The sequence below is a fragment of the Gekko japonicus genome, unplaced genomic scaffold, assembly GCF_001447785.1.
Source record: "Gekko japonicus isolate JY-2015 unplaced genomic scaffold, Gekko_japonicus_V1.1 scaffold440, whole genome shotgun sequence".
Classification (NCBI taxonomy): Eukaryota; Metazoa; Chordata; class Lepidosauria; order Squamata; family Gekkonidae; genus Gekko; species Gekko japonicus.
The window spans coordinates 251,677-266,205 of NW_015177018.1; positions in this window are offsets into that span (position 1 = coordinate 251,677).

Consider the following 14,529-nt stretch of genomic DNA (forward strand, 5'->3'; position numbering starts at 1 on the left):
ATTACCCTAAACAATTGTGCTGGGCAAGAGCTAGCAGATGCGATGGAGGCTGTATAAAATTCATTTTTAGCAGCCTTCACCGCCATCTCATAGGATTTCATAAATGTGCTATAAGATGTTCTTGCAACTTTGTTGTGAGTACGCCACCAAACTCACTCTAGTTGTCTGTTCCCATTTCATTCCCCTGAGTTCCATAGTGTACCAGGGGGATAGTTTAGTTTGAGTGCGTAGGGGACGTTGGGGAGTGATTTCATTTATGGCTTCAGAGAGACGGGAGTTCCAGTCGTCTTTCAGCACATCTAATGAATTGCTGGGGGCATTGGATCTATGTAGAGCACTCTGGAACCCAATTGGGTCCATTAGTCTCCGTGGGTGAGCATAAATTTGCTCACCATCTGGACAGGAGAGGGCTGGGACATCCAACTGCGCCTTCAGGGCAAAGTGATCTGACCATGGAACTTCATCTTTAGCAATCAGATCCATATCAATCCCCAAGCTGAAGATCAAATCCAGTATGTGGTCTGCTTTGTGTGTGGGACCTGATACAATCTGGGAGAGTCCTAATGCTGCAATGGAAGACACGAGGTCTGATGCCCGCAAGGAGGTAGCAGCGTCACCATGGACACTGAAGTTCCCAAGAACTATCAGTCTTGAGAACTCCAAGGCCCAGCCCCCTACCACCCCCAGCAGGCTCAGTAGGCTGTCCGTGGGGGCACTAGACCAGGGGTGTCAGACATGCGGCCTGGGGGCCGGATTAGGCCCCCAGAGGGCTTCTATCAGGCCCACAGTGGAACTTGCTGTCTTCTGCTTCTTTTTACAGTTCTGATACTGATGCTGCATCATTGTAGGTTTGCAGCTTACAGATACATACCTGAACAGCATACTCAAGATTGCAACAGCACAGACATTTTAATACAATAATTCAGAGCAAGAGGTATCAGTTATCAGACACTGTTAAATAAACAAAATATTGCAAGAGTGCTAATGTTTTAAGCATGTTTTTATTTTATGTAAACCCTTTGTGTTTGTGTCCTTTATAAAGTTTATATCTCCGCTACCTGGAATTACATTTTATGACACACATGGCCCAGCCCAACAAAGTCTGATTTATGTCAGATCCGGACCTCATAACAAATGAGTTTGACACCCCCAAGCTCCTGCATGTGCCGCGGACCCCTGGTGGCGGTCCACGTACATAACAGAGTAAATATTCATCCATGGTGTTAATCGTGTCATGGTCAGCTTTTGCCACAAACACATGCTGAGCAAGGAAATCATTTCTATGAAGCAGGAAACAAGCAGATGAAAGTTAATTTAGTTTAAAATTGTCACAACTCCCCTAAAACAAAAGGAATTTTAGGTATAAAAGGGCTGAGAGTTCAGTCACAAAATGGGTTCTGTTTCTCCTCCAGACTAACCTCCACCACCCCTCCAGCACCAGGACAGCAGAATCAGGCAAAGTATGACTGAATACCTCTCCCTCTCTTTTTCCTTATTCGTTGTCTCTTCTCTGCTATGGCATTCATTCCACAAGATTTCTACCAGCCCTTTGCAAATAGCATCCTGCTTAACATCCTGCTCTAGCTTCTCCTTTTCTCTCCTTCTAGCTCATCACTAGAGCCCACATCTCCCCCCTCTCCAGACACCTCTGCAACCCAACAGCTTTCCCAGTCTTTGCAGCATCCTTAAGCATAGCCCCCCAGATTCACTCCCAGCCTACATGTCTGCCTCTCTCTTTCATATCATGGCACCTCCTTTCTTTTGGTCCCTGCCAGGACCCGACACATACACAACCCCCTCTTGGTTGAGTCGCCCTCTAAGAGGGTGGGACGCTACTGTCAAATTAGAGAATAATCACACTAGGATTGAGATTGTCATTACTGCAATTATGAACCGCCAATGATTATCTGATGTCTTCACTTTTCTTCCTTTAGCTATCCACTTCTTCATCAGTAAAATTTACTATTGCTTCTTAGAGATGTCTTTCTGACTTCTTTGGGGAAGGGCCTAAGTGATCCCTAGAGTGTTGGGGAGAGGCTTGTGGGGATGCCTACACATGGCAGCTTCAGGTTTTGAGTGACAGAGGGGAGAATGGTTGTAAAATGCTTTGAGTCGTCTCTGGAAAGAAAAACATAAATACACTTAAAATAAACGAATTACTCCCAAAAATTTTAGACAGTTTTTACACATGAGGCTTGGTCCTGTTTTGAACTGTTGTATGTCCTGACATTTGCATGATGCAGATAGGCATGGCCAAAAGGAAATGAACTATGTGGTATTGAACTGAATCCAATGCAAGAAATGTTGCACACCAGAGAAGCACCCACTTGGACTCCAGACCCTGGCATGCTCACAGGGCATCATGACTAGCAGCTAGCAGGCCAGTTCAAACTAGATGCCAGTGTGTTGCAGCACATTGTAAGTGCTGCTTACCCACCAAAATGCAGGTGGGAGAAGCATTTTGTTACAGGAATTGACATTTTAGTCAACATATGGTTTGAATTTGTGTTACAAGAGAGTGCTGGGGAACCCCTGTTCGAATCCCCCTCAGCTGTGAAGCTCCCTGAGTGACCTCCCTGGGCCAATCACAATCCTTCAGCCTAACCTCTCTCACTGGGTTGTTGTTGGGATAAAATGGAAGGGACAGCCATCTATGTCACCCTGGCCTCTCTTGAGAAAGGCTGGAATAAAAAGAGGAAAAATGCATTGCAGTGGTGGGGTTAGAAGATAAAAAACCAAGAGAGGAGCCCACAGACCCCATCCCTTCCCACAGCACACATTGCTTTCTCTCCACTTGGACTCCTTTCTGTACGTTTACAGGAAGCCAGGGGAGAGCAGCTGCTCCCCAAACAAGTGAGGACCTCATAAATTCAAAAGAGTTCACGAAGTGTGGCATGGTGTCCAGCAGCAACACTGATGGGGACAACTCTCCCACTCTTTACTCCTTTCCGAAAGGCTGGGATGAGGTCCTGGTCAGCCTGTCCCAGAGCCTCTGCTGCATCAGCTGGCTGTTCTCTACCCTAAGTGAAGAGAGACCCCCTCCCAGTCTCAGAATGCCAAACAAGCAAGAAGAGAACTCTCATCTGTGCTTTCAAGGGTCTATGTGAGGCAGAGTCCCATTCTGATCCAGACTGGGGGCACTGAGGCATGCAGCGTGGTAGATTTGCTCCTGCTGTGACAAGGACATCTTGCACTGACTTAAAAACTTATTTCCTAAATGATCCTTGCTGCTATATTTTTTTTGATGTACAGGAAGACTCCTTCCTAAACTTGTGTGTGTGTGTATGTATATATGTGTGTATGTATGTATAATTTCAAGCCAAAGGGGTCTGACTGGCTAATTAATCTGACTATCTTCTATTCATTATCTCACCTAGCGGGGTGCTTCTTTGGACCATCGAGCCTGTAAACTCATTAATGCACATTAATCAGTGGAATGTAATTGCTTGTTGTTGCCTGCGGACTGGGTGTGCATTGGATAATGGAGTGATGTATGCAATTAGCCCAGAGACTGGCTCTTCACTCCCAGCCTAGCCAACGGGAAAATGAGCATTAAAATAACAGAGATAATGGTTGTCTTGGGTCCCGCTGCTAGTGTCATTGGCAATGGTAAGTGAATGCCATTCTGTTGGGCCCCTTTTAATTTTCTTAAATATACTGCTGGATAAATAGCTATTTGATGTGTCAGAATTTATAACGTTAGTGAGAAACTTGCTTGAGTCCTTAATACAATGTTTTTTCTTTAATAGTCTGTATCCAGAAGATACAGGAGCTGCGGTGGCTCAAGTGGTTAAGACGTTGAACTGCAGGCTGTGGAAGGTCGGTAGTTCAGCAGTTCAAGACCCGAGTATGCCGCATGACGGAGTGAGCTCCCGTCTCTAGTTCCAGCTCCTGCCAACCTAGCAGTTCGAAAGCAAGAATTTGCAAGTAGATAAATAGGTACCACTTTGGTGGGAAGGTAACAGTGTTCCGTACGCCTTGGTGTTTAGTCATGCCGGCCACATGACCACGGACACGTCTTCAGACAGCGCTGGCTCTTCGGCTTTGAAATGGAGATGAGCACCGCAACCCTAGAGTCAGATTCGACTGGCTTTCGAGCAAGGGAACCTTTACCTTTACCTTTATCCAGAAGATGAGAAAGCATTTGGAACCAGTGGAGAAAATCACCTTAAAGTCAAACCACATGTCAAAAATAAACATTAATATACAGTCTAGCAAGGAAAACTCATACCGTTATTAGAAGATGTGCTGTTGAATCTGGAAGCACTTGTGTAAAGGAGAGTAATGGGTGCTGATGAATAAAATCTCTGTAAGAGCTATACTGTACATTATACTTATTTGCTGTTTGTTTATTTACTTCATTTATACAGTTCATTAAATCTATTTTTTATTTATGTCCTTCATTTATACTACACCTTTCTCCTCCACGGGGTCCCAACATGGCTTACATTATTCTTGTCTCCTTCGTTTTATCCTCCCAAGGGCTTTTTTTTTCTTTAAAAAAAAGAGGTGCCAGAACTCTCAAGAGGGAAATGAAGTTTTCAATCTACATACTGAAAACTCATCAACTTTTATACATTTTGAAAAGAATTTTGCTGAAGAGGTTCTGGAACACTATTCTGGCACATTCCCCCAGAAAAAAAGCTCTGATCCTCCCCAAACCCCTGTGAGGTAGGTTAGGTTGAGAGCATGCAACTGGCCCAAGGTCATGGAGCAAGCTTCCATGGCAGAGTAGGGATTCGATCCTAGCCCTATAATTTATGGCACTCCGGCTCTCATTAGAGACTTTGGGACTTCTATTCTCTCTCAAATTAGAGTTAGCCTCAGTTTAGTCATTTTAGCTGCTATGGATAATTCAGACCTGATTTAATCCAGTACCCACTTATTTGTCTTTTTCAATCAAATACCCTGACATTGATCTCCTACGGTTAATCTATCCGTTTCATCATTTAGTTTTAAATAACTGTATCTAATAGTAATCTGGCTGGTTCCTTTGTGGATAGCAAAAGCAGCAACACTAGGCCATCTATAGTCAGGATAGGCATCTCTACCTACTTGGGGAATTCATACCATTATGTCTTTGTAAATTACCCAAAAGAAAACCCCCACAAATGGTCTGAGGAGGCCGAAGTATGTGGAATATTGAGAGCAGCTGAATGTTACTTAAAGGGGAAAGGGGGTGAGGAGAATTCACCTGCTGAGATTAACTGAGTCTTGAATGGGAGAGATTGTAGGGTCTGAGATGGGATTTCTAAATTTTCTTCCCCTGCAATTCCTCATGGGTTTCCATGTTTTGTATATAATGGGCATGATATAGTTATTACTGATATTGACTGTTCCAGGGAAGAAGGGGCCTAATAAAGTATGTATTTGATCAAGGGGAGAAGAGTGTATTCTTCTGTGCCCACTTTTTGAGTTGGATGCAACATCTAAATCATAGCTGGGGAATTAGTATAGAATGAGTTATTTTAGTAAGTGGGGTGCAGTTATATGGTTGTGGGTGCCAAGGGTATGGCTTTGGGTGGCTCGTGGAAAAAGAGGGAGATGGAATGAGAAGCACCAAAAGATGAGGAAAACATAAAAGCCTAACCTTTGATGATGAGATACTTGTCACTAGAGTCCCTTTCAACCAATGCTTCCTGCTTATTTTCAGTCTTCTCCGTTAAGACAGTTGCTCATGCAAAGGGAATTCCTAATTGTGCATAGAAAGCATCGTTTCCTGTACACATCAGTCTTCCATTAAAAATGCAAAATTACATTTAGTTATGATTAGTTGTGATATGTTTGTCAAAATGTGTGTGAGTTCTGACTGTTAGACAATTGAATCTTGCTGAACCATTGATTACCCATGTCAATTCTAGTCTCTGAAGAAAAACAAAAGGGAATTATGGGGCTTCAATGTTAACAGCATGCATGGCTGTGTTCCTAGCTATATGCTTAATTTGATGAGTGATATTTTCATTTCAGATGGGTTTAGAAATATGTGTGACAGTATTTACTGAAAAATAAATCCTGAAAATATAAAACTCCTTCTGGCATTTACATCTTTTTTGAGTGTAGAAAAATGACGATAAATGACAAGTTTTCCATTTGCACTTTTATTTCATTAGCAATGCATGAACTAGAAATATGTCACCTCTAGAGACATCAGGCCAATCCAACACTGAACAGCTAGACTAGCGATCCAGAGTGCTTGATCCCTAAGAATAAAAAAAATCTAGGTGATAAATTTCTTTGGTGGTGCCAAGGACCTAGGGATACAAATGTGAGGACCCCATCCCTTCCTCTGGGGGAGACCCCCTTGGATAGAAGGGTCCCCCTTTTATTTTGGACTTAGTTGTCTTAATAGGCACTCCCTTTTAGAACCTGAGTGCCAGGGGATCTGAAACTTGGGGGGTCTCATAAAGACACCTGGGTTCAGCCATAACACTGGAAATCCCAGGAAAGAAGAGGAAGGGAGTGCTGGAATTAGAAACTGATTAATTGCAATCTCTCCCAGCTCAGTGGCATATTGTTCCAAGAACAAAAAACCTTTCAACACGAAGGACAGCATCCAGTATCCTGACTCACCCCGGAGGTGTCTGCCCAGTTCCAATGTATGCCTAATACAATCATATCCCCTTCATCAATGTGAACCATTTCCAGCTATAGACAGTTGGGCACCCCTTAAGTACAGCTAATCCAATCCAGCCATTGTTAAAGGCAGCCTAACATCCAATCCACCCAGGATGGGCTATCAAGAGGACATTTAAACCCATCATTCATGCCTGGTTCTTCGTCAATATACTAAAACCATCCAACGATTGTCCCACCTTGGAACGTCAAGTATTTCCCTACTAGTCTTCCTGCCAGATTTTGACAGCAATAACCTTCAAACTACCCAGTCAAATTCAAACGTCATATCTTGGACCAATCATATTCCTGGGAAAGTGGGTTCCTATATCTAGCTATGCGACTCTTCCCCATAAGAAGACTATCCCAAGTCAGTGGAAAATGTGCCAGATTCTCTCACTACCTCAACCCACCTGCAACTGTTTTGCAGGCTCCTTTTTCTTGGACCTCAGCTGTGTCTGACCCTAGATTTCTCCAGACCCAAAATCTTGGGTTTAAGGTTGTATGAGCCTCCCCTAAAAGTCCCAATTTCCTCCCTTCTAAGTGTGCCTGATTGTTGGTGTGTGTGTGATACTTAGGGAATTATTTCTCTGGTGCTTAGTGTAGGTTCTTTACATTTTTACTTTTTTATTTTATTTTGTATACAATAAAGCTATTTGCTTGTGTTTAAAATGACTCTCTTCATAATTTAATAACCCAGAACAGTCAGAGGTTTCCTATTCCCATTGAAGTAGTGTGTAGTGTAAGGGTAGTAGAGCAGTATTTGTGCCAGTAAGGAGCACATAGGAGCTGCGGTGGCTCAAGTGGTTAAGACGCTGAACTGCAGGCTGTGGAAGGTCAGTAGTTCAGCAGTTCGAGACCCGAGTGTGCTGCATGACAGAGTGAACACCTGTCTCTAGTTCCAGCTCCCGCCAACCTAGCAGTTCGAAAGCAAGAAATTGCAAGTAGATAAATAGGTACCGCTTCAGTGGGAAGGTAACAGCATTCCGTGCGCCTTGGTGTGTAGTCATGCCGGCCACATGACCACAGAAATGTCTTCGGACAGCGCTGGCTCTTCGGCTTAGAAACTGAGATGAGCACCGCAACCCTAGAGTCAGATTCGACTGGCTTTCAAGCAAGGGAACCTTTACCTTTTTAAGGAGCAATACTACTCATAAAACAAGAAAGACAGACTTCTGATTATAAAGAGCTCTGTACTGTCTGTTCAAGCAGAAGTTTTCCTATTCTTTTCTAGGAATCAAGAAATGCTCCATGAGGACTGCATGGGTTAATGGGTAGTTCTGTGTGAGCCCGAGAGCCCTGCAGAGGTTTGGATTGTATAACCACTTAGGCTTGGAGAAAGAACTTTATGTTACTTCATAAGACAAATTTATTATTTGTAGTTTAAGTTGCCATCCAGTAATCTGTCCTAAGGGGAAAAACATGCAATTACATCAAATTTCAGTGATGACAGAGATATATAATCTGAGCAGTCTACTATGAAAAAAAGAAAAGAAAAGAAAAAGGCCTATGTTGTCATAGGGTTACTCCAAAACAAAATTTACACTGTGCTTTAAGTCAATAGTTGTTTGTGTCAAAGTAAGCTTTCACTGTAGCAGACACTCTCCTTGTTGAAAGCACAGCCATGACAGAAGATAACAAATAGATGGAGTCCATCAGTGAATGCATGACAGTGTTCTCTCCTGAGAAAACACGATAATTGGGGAAAAAATTAGGAAAGGGTGACTCTGAAAGAGTGACGGGAGAGCACACAATGTAGGTGCTGTTGAGGTACATATTCATCACGCTGGGACATATTTGTGATATTAGCTAACATGCAAAATGTTGTTTTAAGGAAACGGTGGATCTGTAAAGTGCAAGTTACAAGTTAGGACGAGAGATGGTTGTCTTTAAAAGTTTCTTGCTAATTGGGATTGCCAGCTAATGCAGGCCTGCTCGATGCACTGGTGTACCAAACAACTTTAGCTAAATGAATGTTTGGAAATCAAGTGTTTACCTTTGAAAAACACTAAGTCGCATTCAATTAGCATCCCAGAATCAAATGTACCAAGTTATAAGAAGGAAGGCTCATTTTTCTCTCCACAAACAGGATTATGGAACAGAAAAAATATTGAAGCAATTGCTTTCTGTTTTACAAACCAAAAATGACGTTTCAAAGTAACTCAGCGAAAAAGAGTCAGTCTGTGTTTGACAAAATGCATCAGTGCTGCCTAAACTAGTGAGCAAAATAGGGTTTATAACTCATTTTTATGCCAGGAAAACAAAATTAATATTTCACCCTTGAAATTAACTAACTACCTCACCTTCAGGGGGACAAATTTAAAATCTAAAAATTTGATTCATTACCTGCTAACTTAAGAGATTTGTCTGTTTCTTCTGGCTCAGAATGGGTGTATTGGTGGTGGTGTTTGGAGTCTTTAGATGTATCTCCTGTTGAAAACTGAAGTAGCATTATAGGCTGAACTGCCTCTAGACCTGAGTAATAGCATTTCGTTTTAATATCAAACTAGTCTTTACTGCCATTTAATACAGAATCTTGGCTGTGTAATATAGCATAGGAACACCACAGTTGTGTCAAACTGGAGTCTTATGTTCTTGAAGGCAACATAGTTTTCTCCAGTTGAAAAACTTCAGAGTTTGGATGCTTGTCAGGTTTTCTCAGGGAGAAGAAAAACACTGTGCCTGAGACTTAAAGTTTTCAAATTCCTGCTCGCTGTTCAGTCTTGGTCAACTCTCTCTTGCTCAGCTCTAGTTTCCAGTGTGTAGGAGAGCCATGCCCTGAACTGGATGGCGCCAGATAGCCTGATCTTGTCTGATTTCAGAAGCAAAGCAGGGTCAGTCCTAATTAGTATTTGGATGGGAGACCACCAAGGAAGTCCAGGGTCACTATGCAGAGGCAGGCAATGATAAACCACCTTTGAGCATCTCTTGCCTCGATCCCCCTCCAGGGTTGCCATAAATTGGCTGCTACTTGATGGCACTTTACACACAAAAGAGTGCTCAGAAGAAGGAGCATAACAGGGAAGAGAGATGTGAAGTCCCATTTGATTGCTAGAAGGGGAGGGCTCAATGTTAGAACCAGAAGCTTGAAGTCAGTGCCACCTGCAACAGACAACCTGTGCAGAAACTCGGAGAGCAGTGATGTCCTTAGAACAAAGGGAGAAGGGCTGAGTCTGACAGGTTGGTTAGCTTGTGGCCCCACTGGTGGACCTCCTGATGGCACTGGTATTTCTGGCCACTGTGTGACACAGAGTGTTGGACTGGATGGGCCTTTGGCCTGATCCAACATTGGCGTCTCTTATGTTCTTGTTAAACTAGAATCTAGTTCCCAAACTGAAAGACTTTTTTTTTGGGGGGGGGAGAGATCTAGTCATTAGACCTTCTGTGTCTATCCCTACTGTACACACCCACATGTTTGTGACCTCAGTCTTAATCATGAGAGGTAGCAGGTGGGGATGCACTGCAGGCAAAGTAACACAAGAAAACAGTAAAAGTGAAAAGGCACTAGTTCGTGAACATAGTTCATATGGGGGCCGATCATCTCAAACAGGTGTTTCCACTATAGACAAATGTACCTCCTCTTGTACATTGAGGACACTGTCTACCATCAATTAGGTTTTTTTTTTAAGTTAAAAAAACCCCCCAATGAACTACAGATCTCTCTTTGCACGTAATTTTCATTCTTAAACACTCTTAAATGAGAATAATAGCTTAAGCATCACCACCATCTGTCCATAGTTAAGTGAGTGAAGATCTAATTGTTAAGGAAAAAGTATTCCCCTTTCCCTATAGAAAAGGAAGTGCATTTGCTCTCTGTGGAGACTAATCTTAAGCCTGCTGATCAAGGCGGTTTGGGAGTTTCAAAAAAGAGTTGCTGTATACTGATTACCTTGAGTGGCTAGAAAAGGGATAAACCACAATGGAGCAGGAAGAAAATGTTGTAACACCTGTAACACCTATCTATTCTTTAGACTATCCCATCTGCCAATGAGTTAACGTTGAAGAGGTCTAGAAGATTATTGTGATAGGAGGCATTGTGAAAACTGTTAAGTCCATGTACTATAATCCTTTGAACTATCATGGGAATATTCTTGATACTTTCATTTGTGAACTGAAGGAATCGCTTTGGAAGCTATGTAGCAGTATTTCAAAGCTATTTTAATGCATGACCTTTCAGAATACTATTATTTTTGTTGTTATTACAAATATATACCCTTCCAGGGTTTTATGGGGGGGGCAAGCTATTAAGATAGTAAATAAAACCAGTTCCTCTCAAAAGCTTGGTAAAAGAGAGGACTTTTCAGTAGCCTCCTAAAACTCAGAAATGAGTAATTAGCTGGATCTAATCACAAAAGATGAGAGATGCTAAGTTAATTCTGCATTCAGAAATATTAAATGAAATGCCCATTTACCGTTTGATACACATTCTTAGTGAGTACAGTGAATGGGAGTCGGGGGAATGGGATTGTAGTGGGAAGGTCTGTCCTTGAATTATGTACATTCCATGGAACAGTCTTTTATTTACTTCATTCATACCCTCCCTTTCTCCTTGATGGGGACCCAAAGCAATTTACATGGTTCTCCTCTCCTCCATTTTATCCTCATGACAACACTGTGAGATAGGTTAGGCTGAAAGTGTGTGACTGGCTCAAGGTCGTCCAGTGAGCTTCTTCAGCAGGGTGGGGATTTGAAACTGGATCACCCAGATGCTAATCTGACACTTAAACCACTATGCCCGCTGGTTCTCCTATGCCTCCCACACTTGGGAAGTCTGATAAGAGCTATGAATGGTCTGATAAGAGGCATGAATGGTAAAAGGAGAGAGATTGATGTTTTTTAAAATCAATTCCAAACCATCACAGTACATTGTATCTTTCTCTCTGTTCGATAGGTTCATCTTGGAAGTACTTTCCAAGGGTACGGTCAGATGGGTTTGGACCTGACATAATGGAAGGGGCTATGATGCTCATAATACTCATGCTTCTTGCTCTAAACACTTCTTTTGGGCATCACAACAAAGAATGGTCACCTTCTCTGTGTAAAGAGATATGCAATCTCCTGATGTGGGACACTGCAAAGAAGGGCAGAAAACAGGAAGCATGTAATCTGCCTTAAGTCTCAGCAAGAAAAGTGGGTTATAAATAAATCACCTGTGCTTCCTGCCCCCCCCATAACATAAAAAAACAAGTTCAGAGTAATGGTTGTCTCACAGCCATACAGAATGATTAAATAAGTAAACCCTATAGTATAATTATTTTATTGAGGCTCTGGGAGACCCTTTATGGGTAAGACACCATGTCTTAGGGCAATGGACTGTTCTCGGTGACCCTGTGGACCCTTCAAACTCAATACTCAAAAGTATTTCAATATTTCAACACACCTGTCAGTTCTGCTAATTTCCTGGTAAGCTATGGGTTGACCAAATGAGAAGCCAAATATGAAACTGAGTTGTTCTCAAATGAAGATCCAGTTTACTTGACCAAAGTGATTTTTATCTGTATAATTCAGTATGAGTATTTTTTTAAAATCCCATTGTAATTCAAGGATAATCAGTCTTGGGACTTTCCTCTCTATCCTTGAATTGGGTCACATGGATTTTGCTTGTGTGTAAATCAGTGCAGGAAAATGAAACAGCTTGCAAGTTTGATGGTTACGACAGTTGACAGCGTACATGTAATAGCTGACTAGTAGTACTTACTGAGACAGAAAATGAATATACAGGAATGGGGGGAAATGACCATTGGGCCTGAACAGTTACCAAAACCATGGTGCTCTGTGCTGACATATATACTGAATAGGCTGGGGTATGAATAGAACACTTTGTTTTGCAGTTGCTTCTGTTCAGATAAGTTACTTTGCTGACCTCATAGCAAACAGATCTGACAATGAATGACTTTTCAAATACTTTTATCCAGTAAAAATCATAAGGGCATCACTTGGATCACCCAGAACCAAATTCTATTTGTTAAGCATTTGACAAATAAATAGTAAATAGGGGTCAAGTACGATAGGGCGGATGCTCTTGGAAAAAAACGTTTTTGGTTCAGCTTTCCATAATGGTGCCGTATGTTGGCTGTGTTGTTACTATGCAAAGCAGTGGTCCTCAAACTGGTTGAGCTAGTGAGCACTTTGGGAACATGTCATGGGTGCCTCCGCAAAATGGTTGCCATGGGGGATGGGACCAGTCATAAAATGGCAGACACAAGGGCAGACATCACAGAAAGCAAACTTAAGCAGGTCTACTCAGAATCATACTCAGATCTATTCAGTTGGGCTTACTCCCAGGAAAACAGTTTTAGGATTGCATGGCTAGTTCCTTAAGTACCTCTTGTTCCACTGAAGTGAACAAAAGCTAGGACTGGTTCTTTGCTTTAGAGAAAAGCAGAAATCACATTGGTGGGCACCATGATGCCCTTGAGTTAAAAATCACTAATGTAAAGGAAAGAAACAAAATCACATTGCCCTCAGCTAGGGCTTGTCTTGGGTCACAAAAATACATTTCTTCTATACACTGAGTAGAATTAGAATTATTCAGGATCATAGCACCTAACTGGAACTTCCTATATCTAGAAAGAAGTGAAGAGAGAGATTGGATTTATACCCCATCCTTCACTACCCAAAGGAGTCTCAGAGCAGTTTGCATTCTCCTTTCCCTTTCCCTCCCTATAACAGACGCCCTGTGAGTTAGGTGAGTCTGAAAGAGCTCTTTGAGAACGGCTCTTGAGAGAACAGCTCTGAGAGAACTTGTAAGAATATAAGAACATAAGAGAAGCCAATGTTGGATCAGGCCAGTGGCCCATCCAGTCCAACACTCAATCACATAGTGGCCAAAAATACCAGGTGCCATCAGGAGGTCCACCAGTGGGGCCAGAACACTAGAATCCCTCCCACTGTTGCCCCCACCCAAGCACCAAGAAGACAGAGCATCACTTGCCCCAGCCTGAGAGTTCCTATCTATACCTTGTGGCTAATAGCCACTGATGGACCTCTGCTCCATATGTTTATCCAATTCCCTCTTGAAGCTGTCCATGCTTGTAGCTGCTGCCACCTCCTGTGGCAGTGACCATGTGACTGAGCCAAGGTGACTGACCCAAGATCACTCCAGCAGCTGCATGTGGAAGAGTGGGGAAATCAACCCTGGTTCTCCCAGATTAGAGTCTGTGCTCCTAACTACTACACCAATCTTGATATTAACACACACACAATCAACTAAATTTAGGTCTGCGTATACCCTATTACTAACTCAAGCATGCCGAAGCCCATCATGTATACTTAACTCTTTCTTGGGTTGTGACCCTAAAATAGAAATTTGATAACATCCAAATTCCGTAGAGTCACCCAATTTGGAACTGCTATATTTGTATGTGGAATTTTCAGAAATATTCTGCTCCCTTTGGAAGTAACATTTTTTTAATGCACAGTGTTTTGTTACTGGAGGGAGCTGGTCCATGGGGTCGCAAAGAGTCGGACTCGACTGTGCGACTGAACAACAACAACAAATGTGAAGGTTAAAAAAGTGTATAAATCTTGCCACACACATGCTGTTCTTGCAAAACAGTCCGCACGAAGACACACAATCACACATCAAAAGTTTAAATCTCATCTGAATTACAAAATGTGGAATTCTAAATTTTGAATGTTACCTGTCAGATTCATTTTAGCACTAGCTCTGAGCATCTCGAAAAATATTAAAACATTAATCTGCATGTCGAACCTTTCATTTTAGAGACTTACATGTCAAAGAAACAACATCAAATATTTAAAATGTTTTGAAACTGTGCTGTTTCTGAGCGTAGTGGATGCTGAGCCTTGTCATGCTTTTCTATATATCTTGTCTTTCCAAGTCTTGCCACCTGTGCAACAAAAGAAGATTTGTTTAAAAGTGTGCCCCCCCCATTTCCTAACCCTGAAAGTCTT